The sequence below is a fragment of the Gorilla gorilla genome, chromosome 18 (assembly GCF_029281585.2).
Source record: "Gorilla gorilla gorilla isolate KB3781 chromosome 18, NHGRI_mGorGor1-v2.1_pri, whole genome shotgun sequence".
Taxonomy (NCBI): domain Eukaryota; kingdom Metazoa; phylum Chordata; class Mammalia; order Primates; family Hominidae; genus Gorilla; species Gorilla gorilla.
Window position 1 is genome coordinate 85,861,585 of NC_073242.2, and position 15,219 is coordinate 85,876,803.

General features: G+C 43.8%; 1 protein-coding gene across 3 annotated transcripts in view; it reads left to right on the top strand.

Annotated features, from left to right (window-relative positions):
* The first annotated feature begins 1,555 nt into the window (after positions 1–1,555).
* Positions 1,556–15,219, top strand: part of NUP93 (nucleoporin 93) — a 112,724-nt gene continuing 99,060 nt past the window's right edge. Inside the window, exon 1 of one of the 3 annotated variants that reach the window (XM_004057681.5) lies at positions 1,556–1,713. The gene's annotated coding sequence lies outside the window, so the exon portion shown is untranslated. The remainder of the gene's footprint in view (positions 1,714–15,219) is intronic. The other 2 variants (XM_055364296.2, XM_055364295.2) reach the window with 2 other exon arrangements.

Below are 15,219 nucleotides of genomic sequence, written 5' to 3' on the forward strand. Positions count from 1 at the left end.
GGCAATATTGCACAAGCATTTGTCTATGTCATTAAAAGTTCTTTTTTTTTTTTACATAAAGGAAAAGCAACGTAAAAGTATAAAACATTATTCAGATGCAAGATACTATTATCTTTGTGGATATTCTCTGACCATAGCGGGGTCTGGTTACATATTTAATAGCTTCAGGGCAAAGGCCACATTCATACATATTGTTAATCAGCACCAATTATTTATAGAGAACTCACAATATGCTGGTGTGAGGTATTAAAAATAAACAAAGCTGGACACTAGTTGCTATAGACTTCTTAATGTTTGTGTCCTCCCCCTTCAAATTTATATGTTGAAACTCTGCCCTCCATTGGGATGGTATTAAGAGGGGAGGACTTTGGTAGGTGATTGGGTCATGAGAGTGAAGCCCTCATGAATGGGAGTAGAGCCCTAATAAAAGAAATATTGGAGAGCTCCCCTCACCCTTCTGTGTGTGGTTACAGGGAGAAGAGTGCTATATTAGTCCGTTGTCATGCTGCTGTGAAGAAATACCTGAGACCAGGTCATTTATAAAGAAACGAGGTTTAATTGACTCACAATTCCGCATGGCTGGGGAGGCCTCAGGAAACTTACAATTATGGTGGAAGGCACATGTTCACAGGGCAGCAGGACAGAGAATGAGTGCAAGCAAGGGAAATGCCAGACGCTTATAAAACCACCAGATCTCATGAGACTTACTATCGTGAGAACAGCATGCCAGAAACTGCCCCCCATGATCTAGTTACCTCCACCTGGTCTCACCCTTGATATGTGGAGATTATGGGGATTATAATTCAAGGTGAGATTTGGGTGGGGACACAGAGCCAAACCATATCAAGTGCTATCTATGAATTAGAAGGCAGGCCCTCAGCAGACACTGAATCTGCAGGTGCTTTAATCTAAGGCTTCCCAGCCTCTAGAACTGTGAGAAAAAAATTTCTGTTGTGTATAAGCCATCCAGTCTATGGATGAGTCTGACCCCACTTGTCCCTACTCACCATCTTCCAGTCGCACACCCCTTCTTTCTAGTCTCCAAACACTAAGTTGGCTTCCCCTGGAGACTTCACTCTTGTTCCCTCTGCCTGGAATTCTTTGAAGCCAGAACTTTGCAAGCCCCATCCTTTCTCATCCTTCTTTATTCAGCTCAAGATGTCGCCATCTCAGAAAGGCCTCCCTTCAACATCCAAGCATTCTCTCTCCCATCACCCTGTTTTTTCTTCATAGCTCTTCTTGCAAAGTGCAGTTATTTATTACATTTTTGTTTCCCCTGCCAACCTGGGAACTCAATGAGGGCAGCGATCTTGTCTGACGTGGTCGCCACCGTGTTGCCAGTTCCCAGACTAAGGCCTGGCCCTTGGATGGCGCTCAAGAAGGAGTAAGAAATTCCTTTAACTTAGGGAATTCTGGAATCGCTTTCTCCCGGCAGAGCCGACTCTAACCAAGTGGGAAAGGTGAGGTCCGTGGCTGCCTGTGGCCCAGGGGTGACGGTTTGGCCCAAGGCCCCACCTCCGCCCCGCCCCCGGCCCCGCCCCTGTTCTTGTCCTCCCCCACGGGTCTCCATAAAGTTCATTTGGCGTCGCACCGCGCGAGGGCTTCTGGGAGCGGCCATCCTTGGCCAATCAGGAAGCGGGGGAGAGCGGCGCGAGAAGCGGCGGCCGCGTCCTCAAGCCGGCACTTGAGCGGCGGAGACGGCTGTAGCACAAGGTAAGGGTGTGTTTGGTCGCGTCCTTGCGACCCTGGGCTTGTCCTTGAACCCAGGACCCCGTGACTGGGTGGAGCGCCGTCCCCACGCTCGGAACCCCGCCGCTCACACTTCCCGTTCTCCTCATGGCAGCCGGGCACGCCTGACGCCGGCGACACAACGCCTTGTCGAGCCGCCTCCGAGGCTTGGAGTCGGGCTGCATCCCTGGGGGTGCGTTTCATTCGTCCACTTTCTGAATGCAGAACCTAGGCCTCCCGACTCCCCCTTCCACACTGTGGTGCCCTCGCGCCACGCCCCTGCCCTCACCTCCACCTCGTGCCCCGCGAGCCCACCCTGCCTAAGCCTGCGCCACAACGCCCCGCCTGCTTACCTTCCTGACCGTGCCCTGCCTGCTTGCCTACCCCTCGTGGACACACCCTGTAGGGAGGCGTTGCTCTGCGAGGGAAGGGGTCTTTGGGGCGAAGGGAACTTCTCCCAACCCTTGGCTTACCTTTTGTACATCCAGGAGGATGCTGGTGATTGGAACCCAGGGGTGGCCCATCCTTCTCTGTGCTTACTCCATCCTGTTCCCTGCAGAGGCGATGCCCAAGTTCACTGGGTTTCTTTTGAAAAAATTATGGGGCCGACCCCATGGGTCCTTGGTGAAAGTATGAAAGACACGTTGACAGAGCGTCTGGTCTGGGTTTGCCCTTCTGCTAGACGTGGGAAGGAGGTTTTATTTATTTAATTTTTATTTTGACCGAGTTGTCTTTCAGCAAAAGCGAGGGTCACCTTTTTGTATTCTTTCCAGGGTATGTGGGAGGGTATCCTCGGTCATCCTAGCTTTTCTTCTTTATTTTTTTTTCTTTAAATTCTCCTTTGTGCATTTGTGTTTGCAATATTTTTATTTTCATTGATGGTGATCTCATAGCATTAAATACCTACATATCAGAGGCTAACAGATTCCGTATTTATATCTCCATCGCAGGCCTCACCCCTGACCTTTATCCAGCCACCCACTTAATATCTCCACTGAGATGGGTTATAGGCAACTCAAATTAAACATGCCAAGAGAGGGCTAGCAAGCTCCCCTTCATTACTCTCCCCAAACTGCTCCTGTTTCCTTTTTTTTCTCATCTCAATAATAGGAAAGACCTTGGCTAATAACCTTTGAGCCATCGTTGACTGCTGTCTTTCTTTTTCTTTTCTTTCCTTTTTTTTTTTTTTCTTTTGAGACAGTCTCCCTCGGTCGCTCAGGCTGGAGTGCAGTGGTGCGATCTCGTGTCATCGTGTGACTGCAACCTCTGCCTCCCAGGCTCAAGCGATTCTCCTACTTCGGCCTCCCAAGTAGCTGGGATTACAGGCGTGTACCACCTCACCTGGCTAATTTTTGTATTTTTAGTAGAGACGGGATTTCACCATGTTGGCCAGGCTGGTCTTGAACTCCTGGCCTCAAGTGATCCGCCCGTTTCGGCCTTCCACAAAAGTGTTGGAATTACAGGTGTGGGCCACCACACCCAGCCTTCTGTTTTTCACGCCACAAATAATACTTGCCACCCTGGGCCAGGTCACCACCTCTGGTTTGGATTATTGAAATAGTTTCCCATTTGGTCTTCCTGCTTCTGTCCTGGCCCCTGTTTTTTGCATAGCAGCTAGAGGGATCTTTTTAAAACACAGGCTGTCAGATCGTATCATTCCTTTACTTAAAAGAAAAAAAAATCCCTCCAATGGGTCCCCATCTCATTAATAATGATAGACAAACCCCTTTACAGTGAGCTATAAGGCTTTACATAATCTGACCCACTGTTACTTTCCCAGTCTCATTTTCTGCTCCCTCCCTTTCCAAACGTCAGACATGCTTTAGCCTCAGGGCATTTGTGCTTGCAAGTTAATATCCATGTAGTTTGCACTCACTTCTTCCAGGTCTTCACTAGGGAGGCACCTACTGAGGCTTTCCCCATTTCCCGCCTCCCTTCATTGCTTTAGTTGTTCTTAGCACTTATATTTCACGTATTTTTCTTGTGTATTGTTGTCTTCCCCCTGTAGAATGTGAGTGAGGGGATTTTTATCTGTTTTGTTCACTGATGTGTTCCTAGCACCTAGGTCTGGCACACAGTAGATGCTCAAAAAATATGAACTAGATGAATGTTACTGGCACTCTTGCAGGCATGGGGATGCAGTGGTGAATGAGACAGGCCTGCCCTCATTGAACTGATAAGCCTATGGAGGGTACCACTAGCAATAAAAGCACAGATAGGAAGTGTGATGTCAGGGCTGTTTCTTAAAGGAGGACAGAGATATTTGAATAGAGACCTGCTTGAAATGAATGAGCAGGTCATGGGCTATCTGAGAGCATTGCTGGTAGTGGGTAGAGCAGGTGCAAAGACCCTGCGGTGTGAGCAGCTGGAGATGTTTTGAGCCTGAGGGTCTGAACCAGCCTCTTGATAGACTGATGTAGAAAATAAGGTTGACAGAAAGATGGATGTGCCAAGGAGGGGGACAGGTTGGAGCAGAGATCCGAAGGTGAGAGGGCCCACTCCTCATGAAAAAGTTTATTTAAAGAATATGGAGTTAGAGGGAAGATCTTTCACTGGTATGTTCAGGGAACAGGTCACTTTAATTCAACAAATATGTATCTGATCCTATTATGTGCCAGACTTAATGCTGAGGACTCAGAGTTGAGCATCTGTGGACCTTACCCTATAGGAAATTTGCCACTAGAGAGGGAGACATATGTGTGATGAAATAATCACAACTGCTGCACTAGGGAAGAACAGTATAGAAGATTCAGAGTAGTGTGGGAGGGGTTGGCATAGGTGGGACTTTCCCAGCTGGCTGCAGCATACATAGGAGTTCCCCATGTGACAAGATAGGGGTGGGGATGTGTTATAGAGAGTGTGTACTTAGCATGTACAGGAGTATGAAGGGAGGAAACAGGCACGCCAAAGAACAGAGAATTGCTAGGGTATATAATTGGGGGAAGGCAGCGAGGGATGAGGAGAGTAAGGTGGCAGTGTCTGTTCTATAGAGAGCACCCTTTATAGCGCTGTCAAAACATGAGCATCTTATTCTGTAGGGGATGGAAGGTGTCCCTGATGGACTTAAGGCAGGAAAGCATTTCAGAAGGACCTCCCTGACCATGGGGAGGTTGATTGGAGGAACAAGAAGGCTTAGTCGGCGTGCAAGTCAGAGAAGGGGCGAGAGATGAGGGTATGACTTTGCAAAAGGTTTGAGAAGTAGATCTTGAGATTGGCTGAGTGTTGAGGAGGTGAAAGGGGTGCTGGGGTGACTCGAAGGTGGTTTCTGGCTTACTTGACTGTGTGCTAATTGTTTTACCAAAAGAGACTGGGTACCCACGAGAAGGAAGCATTGGTGGTGGCAGTGGCTAAGGAGAGAGAAGTGATGAGTCTGATTTGGGACATGTGTAGTTTGAGGCACCCATGAGTCATCCAGGTGTAGGTATTAGGTGGACAGTTGGAAATACTGGCTTGGGAAAAGAGTTGGGCTGGACATAGAGGTATGAGAATCCCCTTTGTTTTGATAGATTAGAGTCCTCCTAGCTCACTTATTTGCCTTGTATTAATGTCTGTTAATACCTCCATCTCTTCTCCCCTGAATAACATAACGTTTGAAATATTTTATAGCTTTATACTTTTTTATAGCTTCAACAGTGTCCTCAAACAGCTAGATCCCCCATACACAGTTGCTAACAGCCAGAAGAAACTTTCTCAAACCTTGCCAAAAATTCCTACATTGATCTGTTAGGTACACCAAAGTTATAGTCTTCTCTTCCTTCCTTCATTCATTTAACACATATTTATTGAGCATTAGGTGCTGTTGTTCAGTGCACTGGGAATGGGGCTGTGGACAGACCAGACAAGGTTCCCAGACTCAAGGAGCCTGTTAGGAGACAGACAGTAAATGAACAAACAGGTAGGCATGTGATGCCAGAAATTGATAACATACTACCAACGAGGTAAAACAGAAATGTGGTAGAGGGGACGGTGGGGCTGCTTTAGCTGGGGTGTGCTGAGAAGCTTCTTTAAAAAGGAAACCTTTGAGCAGAGATTTGAAGGAATTAAGGGGGTTAGCTAGGTAGGTATTTTGGAGGAGAATATTCCTGCAGATGCAGAGGAAACAGTGACTGAAAGCCCAAGTCAGCAGTGTATTTAGCATATTTGAAGAAGAGTGGAAGGCCATAGGACCAAAGTACATAATCCTGGGGAAGAGTGGTAACAGAAGGAGTTGGGTCGGGGACAGTCATGTAGGCCTCACAGCACAGGGTAAGGACTTTGGATCTCAGCCTGTGAGTGATGGGGGCTATTGAAGGTTTGAGCTCTTTTAGAGGATCCTTCCCAGTGTGGTGTGGAGAACAGACTGGGAAGTGGGAGGGGACAGAGTAAGAACAGGGAGACAGGAAGCTACTGTATCACCCAGATGTGACACATGAGAGTGGCTTGCACCAGGATGATAGTGGTAGAAGAGACAAAAAGTGGGTCTGACTCATGTATATATGAATAAATGTAGTGTAGAAATGAATTGCTAATGTAGGGTATAAGAGGAGAAAAGAAGTCAAGGACAATGCCACGGTTTTAGACCTGAGCAACTTCTAGCATGAAGATACTATTTACTGAAGTGAGGAAGATAGGGAAGGTCCAAGTCTTTGTTAGATGCTAGAATACGGCCTTCCTCCCCCTAACCCCTCCCACTCCATGCACCCTACTGTCTGTGCCCATCTCTATCTTTCTGACACGGCTGTTGCCCCTGCTGAAAAACCTGTGTACCAGTTGGTCCCTTTGGACACCAGAGGTCTGCTGTGAGGATGACATTAGATTATACAAATAAAGCCCATAGTGGGGACTCATACACAGACAGAGCTCAGGAGATGATGTCGGGCAAATAAATGAATGGAGTAAAAGGAATTTAGATGAGGGAAAATTTCTGTAGGTAATGTGTATTGAGGAAGACCATTTGGTAGGTAGGACTTGAGTTGGTGGTAATAATGATAGCTAATGTTTATTGAGTGGTTACTTTGTGACAGGTGAGGGAGATACAGTTATTTTTCCATTTCACAGATGAGGCCCAGAGAGAGTAATTAATTTGCCCAAAGTCATCGAGCTAAAGAGTGAAGGAGCTGGCTGGAGCTCAGGGCTGCAGTGGAAGGTTGGGTAGGTGTTTCTTTTTGGGAAAAATGGCACAGAGCAGGACATGTGCAAGGATAGTCAGGGACCAAGTAAATCAAGTGACTGGTACACAAGGTTTATTCTGGGAGGTAGAAAGTTAAAAGCAGTGTCTCACCCAGATGGATCCCTGTGAATGGGAGCCAGTGAGGTTTTTTGAGCAGGGGCAACAGCCGTGTCAGAAAGAGAGGTGGGGTCGGGCGCAGTGGCCCTCGCCTGTATTCCTAGCACTTTGGGAGGCCAAGGTGAGCGGATCACTTGAGGTCAGGAGTTCGAGACCAGCGTGGCAAACATGGTGAAACCCCAAAAATTAGCTGGGCATGGTGGTGCGTGCCTGTTATCCCAGTTACTCGGGAGGCTGAGGCAGGAGAATCGCTTGAACCTGGGAGGTGGAAGTTGCAGTGAGCTGAGATCTCATCATTGCACTCCAGCCTGGGGGACAAGAGTGAAACTCCGTCTCAAAAAAAAAAAAAAAGGAAGCTAGAGGTGGCCACAGAGAGTAGGGTGCATAGAGTTGGGGGCAGGGCTAGGAGGAGGAAGGCCATGTTCTAGCACATAAGAAGGACTTAGACTTAAAGGAATGAAGGTCTGGCCTTAGGTGATAGTGATGGGGATGAAAGCAATAGTTAGAGGATGTTGCAGAAATATAAATACCCCATGCTATTTAAATCTGTTTAGGAGCTGGGTGCGGTGGCTCACGCCTGTAATGCCAGCACTTTGGGAGGCTGAGGCAGGCAGATCACCTGAGGTCAGGAGTTCGAGACCAGCCTAGCCAACATGGTGAAACACCATCTCTACTAAAAATACAAAAATTACCCTGGCGTGATTGCACGTGCCTGTAATCCCAGCTACCCAGGAGACTGAGTCAGCAGGAGAATTGCTTGAAACCGGGAGGTGGAGGTTGCAGTGAGCTGAGATCACGCTATTCCACTCCAGCCTGGGCAACAAAGCGAGATTCCATCTCAAAAATAAATAAATAAATAATCTGTTTCGGTAATGAGAGTTTGGAGAGTGAGGAATATCATGTTATCTGAGTCTGTAGTATTTCGTTTCCTGAGTTTTAGTTAGAGAGTAGCAATAGTTTGGATAATGAGGAATACCTGCCTGCTTGCTATGGAAAAATGTATCTACATGTGTTTGGTTTCTGAGTCTGAGAGTGGAGGGACACCTGTAAGTAAACAATCTGAGGTAACACAGAGATGCAAAGGAGCAGGGTGAGTTAGAACCTGGGAGACAGAAGCCAGGGGCAGAGGCGGAGGAGGAGTTGGGGGTGGATAACTGCATTTGGAGACATGGTGGGTGTGACAGTTATGTGCTTGAGAGGAGATGCACCAGTGGTGCCTGGAAACTCACGGTTGGAGTTTGCACGGGGGCAGGTGTGGATTTGACAGTCATTGCCATTGAGGCTTCAAGGGCAGTGGTGAGACACACACTCTGAAGTAGGGAATTTAGAGCAATATTAAAATTAACAAGTTATTAAAAATTATGTAAGATCACATATACTCATGGAAAAGAATTTGCCCTGACAAGGGAATCAAATGAAAAGTAGAAAAGTTTCCCAACTCTCACCTTGGTAATGCTAGGTTGTTTCTTGCTAAGTCAGTGATTTGTTTCTTGCTATTCCTTCTAAAAAACTGTGAGTCAACCTTAAGTATACAGCTTAGGGAATTTTTACACATTTATTCACTTATGTGACCACTGTCCATATTGAAATATAAAGCATTTCTGGTACTTTGGTCAGCTCAGATCACCATAATAAAATACCAAAATATCTGTTGTTCTGGCTTAAACAGAAATTTATTTCCTCACAGTTTTGGAGGCTGGAAGTCCGAGATCAGGATGCCAGCATAGTTGGGTTCTGGTGAGGGCCCTCTTTCTCGCTGCTCAGTGTGTAGTCAAGACCTTTCTTTGATGTGTATGTGTGGGGAGAGGTAGGTGGAGGAAAGCAAGCTTTCTGGTGTGTCTAAGGGCACTTATCCCATCCTGAAGACCCCACCCACGTCACCTCATCTGAGTCTAATTACTTCCCAAGGACCCCATCTCCAAATAGCATCACATTGTGGGGTAGGGCTTCAACACAGGAATTCTGAGAGAACACAGTTCAGTCCTTAGTACCCGAAAAGCTCTGCTGTGCTTTCTCCCAATCAGCACTCCCCCTACACTCCCAAGGATAACCAGTATTCTGATCTTTAGTGCCATAGATTCATTTTTTCTGTTTTTAAGATCCATATAAATGGAGTCATACGGTGCTTTTTTTTTTTTTCTTTTTGTATCTGGCTTCTTCAGCTCACTGTGATGTCTGTGAAATTCATCCATGTTCTGTGTAGTCTGTAGTTTCTTTTCCATTGCTGTGTGGTATACCAAGGTATGAATATACTGCCATGAAAAGCCCAAGTGGGATAATTCTGTAAATGCAATGGTTTTAAAATTATAATGGTAGGGACCCAGACTTTTGTTAGAATCCGCACACCTTCTGCCTCCCAAGTTGTGACAACCAAAAATGTCTCTAGCTATTGCTGAATGTCCCCTGTGGGGCAAAGTTGAGTAGCATTGGTTTAGAGAGAAGAGCCAGAGCCAGAGCCAAAGCCACAGGCCCTTTGGGGCCGACTTGGTGATCTGCCCCCGTGTTTGTGCTAGTTGTAAGACAGAACTAGTATCATTCCTAAGGTTCTCTGTAGAGATAATTTCCATCACCACTAAAATGGGGCTGTTTCCCAGGAAGCATCAAGTAAGTTTAAAGACCGAATTAAAACATCTTACATTTGTAAATTCTTTAAGATGAGCAGGCCCTTAGAGATCACCTGAGCAACCCCCTCATCCAGAGACGATCCAGCCCCAGGGTCAGAGGGCTGGCGTGGGATGGAGCCAAGCTGTAGTCCACAGCACTTTCTTCCCAGCTGGGCCTTCTGCTGGACAGCCAAGAGTTTATCAGAAAGTTACTATGTGGATAATTTATTTTTCTTTGTGATGCCAGGTTATTACTTCTCTTTGCTCATTGAAGAGGAAATAATACAAGTGATATTTTATGTATCAGGAAAGCTGATACTACCCATTCCTTATTGCAAACATTGAGTCACTGAGGGCAGTACTGCTACTAAATCACCCAAGTCTTTTTCTTCTGTCTAGGTTAATTTATTTTAGGTCTTTGTTTTCTCCAGAACTCTACCTTCTGAATAATGATAAGGTCTCTTTTACTTAGTCTCACAGGGCTGTAAAGAACTTTCCAACAATTTTTTTTTTCCTCTCCTCTCTCTTCCAGAGGCATCTGAAACAATGATGTCTGTCAAGATTTAATTTTTTGGGGGTTGTTGTTGTAATTGACAGCTGACAGATAATAGTAAAAAGTGGAATGATATTGTCATCTAGCTAGTTTATGTATTCAAAAGAGAGGAGAACAGAATCAGTATTAAACTTTTGATACCTTGGGTGGAGGTTTTTCTCATCAATCTTGGATGAGAAAAGAAAGAGTCATTCACAAGAATGTTGAACACCATTCTTGTGTTTTACTCCTGTCATAGTCTGATTAGTAAGGTTTGAGGGCAAAGTTTCTGCTTAAAATTAAATGCTAAATTTCTTTTGAATCACACCTTCATTATGGAAATCTGGATTTATAATAAAAAGCATATTTGGTAGTGGGCAATACAACATACATTTAAACATTTTAATTGTCTTCCAGAAGTTCTTACTTAATGATATAAAGTTGTGATTAAATAAGTTATAATTTGGGATTAAATATTTACTAAAAGATTTTTTGAAGCAGAGATGTTTATAATTAAATGATAAAATGTTGCCAAATTGGCAACTTGGGAAAAAAGCTAAAATAGCATTTTACAATGATATAAATCAGCAGAGTTTATAAGATAATTTTATGTATCAACAACTCCTTGAAGTAGGTAGGAATTACCATTTTTGATTGATGAGGAAATTGAGACAGAGAAATTGGGGTTTTATCTCAGAGGTAAATCAGTTTATCTGCTAGTAAATGAACAGTCTGGATTGGAACCAGGTGTTTGGGTTCACAGTGTAATCTTCTCACCCATTCTGTCTAAAATATGTTTTTGTTTTCCATTTCTTTTACTGTTATTAAAAACAGTACTGTTTACTGTTATTTTACTGTTATTATTTAAAATATTTAAAATAATCAAAGATAATTATTTAAAATGATCAAAAAAGGAAGAACATTGTCAGTTGTACATTTGGAAGAAAGGATATAAATAGCAACATCTGTTGCTTTCTCTGATGTATATAAAATCTCCCCCTTTGACAACATCAAAAAAAATAGCAGTGCTAACAACTGTCTTTTTTAGGTTGCATGATCTTTGAAGTTGAAAGAGACAATATTTGGGTATGTTACTACATACATTTTACTAAATTAGAATTCCTCAGTCAGTATTGTTTGATTATATTGAAATTCTGCAGGAAAATAGCTGGTGTCATCTCCCCATGCAAGTCAGTGAATGGAGAGAGATTTCTTTAACATGGAAGAAAAGACAGATGGCTTTGTCTTTATTCTTTCATCTTTTTCTCAGCCCTTTGTATTTCTTGCATAACTGGGCTGTTTGGATTGTGGGTGATAAGGAAAAGGGAAAATTCACATGGGTTTAATATGTTGCATTATACTTACAAAGAGCAGTGGATTCCCTTTAGCATCCTGTGCATTAGGTCAATGGGACAGGCATCATCATTTACAAAACAGATTTCTTCCCCAAATATGCTCTCCAAATGAACAGTTTAAAGAGGAAACGAGATGGCAACACACCTATTGTGTCACTCATTTTATCTTTTTAACAGTGTTTTCACACTGGGGCCTAGTTAGGGTAGCTTACTTATCAAGTCTAGCTTAAATACCTTAGGCCCAAGAGTTGGCAAACTATGGCCTATGTGCCAAATAAACTAAGAAGGGTTTTTACATCTTTGGATCCTCGGGGGAAAAATAATCCAGAGAAAAATATTTTATAACCATGTGAAAATTATATGAAACTCAAATTTTAGTGTTCATGATTAATGTTTTATTAAAGTACAGCCACGCCTTTTGGTTTACATATTATCTATGCCTGCTTTCAAGCTACAACAGCACAGTTGAGTAGTTGCTACAGAGCCTGGCCTACAAAGCCCAGACTATTCACTACCTGTCCTTTTACAGAAGAAGTTTGCTCACTCTTGCCCTAGGATACTAGAAACTGGGCAAGCGTTTGGCAGATATGTCTAGGATGGATGGCTCTGAGGCTCTTTTGTAGCTTCCTTTGTTTCATTTTCCTTTTCCCTTTGTAGCTTTGGTGCTTTAATTTTCTGGAGTATATCCTGGGAGTAACATAGGCTTAAGTCTAGAGAACTAGTGAGTAACAGCTATTTCTGGGATGACTCAGTGATTCGCCAGCTTGAGAGTCCATAAGCCCTGAGTAAAGGAAGAGAGGTATTCTACTCATGGCTGATGCTTTAAAAATAAAAGAAACCAATGAACTAATAATATCAGAAAACAGATATGTGGGATTTTAATATAATAAGCATGAATACTATAACAGATTAAGATTCAGACCATCTACAAAATCCTGAAGGGGGCCACCCTTTGAGAATACTGATTTACAATGGTTTAGAAGTGCTTGGCTGTTTGAATATTTAAGTATCTACTCTTTCTAGCTCGATTAAATATTTAACATAGTTATTATATTCAGAATGTGGAAATGATTTTATTTTTCATAAGACTCACATGTTAATAGTAAATGAACTGAAATTATTTTGTGCATTTTTGCTCTGCCTTTATATTTAGTTCATTTCACCTTATATGCAGTTTGGGAATTTTTTTCTACCTCATTTATGAATGTTGATATGCCCTAAAGGGACATGTGTTTTAGACACTAAATGACAGGTGAATGCAGACCAGCATGAGGAAGTAGAAGTTTGGCCAGCCCTTGGTTTAGCTCTAGGTAGGAGCCCTCTCTTTCAAAGTGTGGGTTTTACTTTTTTCATTTAGTTAATTTGCTCAGCATCCTCTAGGTGTGGTGAAGAGATCTGCATTATGGGAGCTTCCCACTGAGAACATTCCTTATTTTTAGCATAGTGGGGTATCCTACTGCAGCTTCTGAAAAGAGGTGGGTCATTGTCCTTTGTCTGATTGGCAGCAGCAGTGGGGCGGGGAGCTTTTTATTGAAGTATGATGCGCAAATCATGAGTCTAGATTGACTAATTTTCTGAAAAGTGAGCATACTATCAACCAACGGTTAGATCAAAAAACTGAAAATTGCCAGCCCCCTTGAAGCCTTCCTCATCCTTCCACTTCTGTCCTTCCTCCCACAAGTGTAACCAATCCTGCCTTCTAACAGCAGTGATAAGTTTGCCATTCATTTTAAGGTTCTCAGTTGCCCAGGATGTTGAGGAGTTTCTGTGGAGGCTCAGTAGCACTTCTGCCAAGTCCTACTTATAGGGAGAGTAATTTGTTGCCCAAGGCCCTGATACTTTGCGATGCTCTCTGAAGTGCCTGCCAGTGTTGCCTTGCCAAAAGATTCCCAATCACGCTCAAGGGCTTAGTCACTGCTGTCATAGAGGAGCCCTAGTGCTGTTCCGCTGTCCCTGCTGGCCTTTTCCTGTCCAGCCCCAATTGTGCTGCATTGACTGCTCCGGGTCCTGCTTCCGTGGTTTCTTAGTGTTGCTTCTTCCTGTGCCTCTCCTCCATAGTTCCCCAAGGATGCAGCTGGTGTCCAGGCTACATGGCCAGATTTTCCCAACACATGGCTTGGACTTCAATTTTTTTCCCCCATAGATCATTTTAATTGTTTCTGCTGGACAAAGCTTACCGAGGTTATTTTCATGATTAGTTTTTAGTCTCTTGGGTCAAAGTTGATTTAGTGGTTTAATCTCTCTATTTTGTGGCTAAATTGATATTTTGTGGTGAGGATAAAAATTGTCCTAAATTGATGAAATTAGCCATAAATTGAAGCATTTTAGTGCAGTGGGATGATTAATATATCAAAGTATAGATTTAGTTGCACAATGATGGTAACAAAAAATGTATAAATTTGGAAACTTTAATAAAACTTTCTTGTATAATTAATTTCTACTGATTGAGTAATAATGTAGGACAGATCCAGTTTTTCCCAAATATAGTGTTTCATACATATCTCTCTCCTTCTGTGCAGATGTGGAACAAGCTTATTTTCTTTTTACTCCTACCCTGAAGTTATGTAGCAAAATTCTTTCTATAGATATCTGTTTCTTTTGGTTTGTAATTCTGTTCACCTGGTTTTTGGTCTTGGTATTTAGAGGGAAAGCACTAGTCTGGACCAAGTGTGATATGAATTCATGCCATTTAGACTGTCACTGCATTATGCTGTGCTGCCTCAGAAATGTTAAGTATCAGTTGGTAGTCTGATACCAACTGGAAGGGAATGTTTCTGTTCAGATCTCTGCTTGCTAGTGGGTGCCCATTTGGCAAAGGAGTGCAGGAAGCCTTTGAGAAGGACAGACTCTCACCAACGGAAGAAAAAACACCTCCTATTCATTCAAAAAATGAGTACCTGCTATGTGCCAGGCACTGTTGTAGAAGCTTGGGGTACGTCAGTGAACAAAACACTGTGCTTGTGCAGCTTATATTCTCGCAGAGGTGACAGACAGTAAAGGAGATGGGGGATTGCTGGGGGTGGCTTGTATTTTTAAAAGCTTTCTAGGTTGGCCTCAAAGGCAGAGTGACAGGTGAGCCGAAACAGATAGGGAGTCAGCCTTGAGTGTTTCTGGGGGAGGAGCATTCCAGTAGAGGAAACACGGAGTGCAAAGGCTGTAAGGCAGGAATGTGCCTGATCTGTTGGGGACCAGCAGAGAGGCCCCAGAGTGGCTGGCACCCATGAAAGGAGTGGAGATAGGGCTGGAGATGAGTCTGAGTGATGAGGGGGGGTGGGGCCCCTTTTGTAGGGTTTCATTCTGTACAAGAGATTTAAGCAGGAGGGATGTGATCTGACTGACTGTAAAAGGATCACTGGTTGCTGGGTTGCTATAGACTGAATAGACTGTGGGAGGCAAGGGCTGAAGCTGGGAGGTTAGGGAGGGAGACTGCTGAGAGAGTCTAGGGAGGCAGCTTGGATGTGGGGAGGTGTCTAGGTAGAGATGGCAAGGACAGGCAGATTCTGGATATATTTTGAAGGTAGATTTGAAAGGCTTTGTTGGTTGATTGGATGTAGGATGTGAGTTATGGGGCCATCATGGGTTTTGGTCCAAGCAACTGAATAATGAAGTCTTCACACACTGAGAAGGCCAAGGGGCAGGTTTTGTGGATGAAAAGTTAGAGCCCAGTTTTGGGATATTACGTTTAGGATGTTGTTCAGAGATTCAGCCTTTATTTTACCATTGTCAAAAACAATT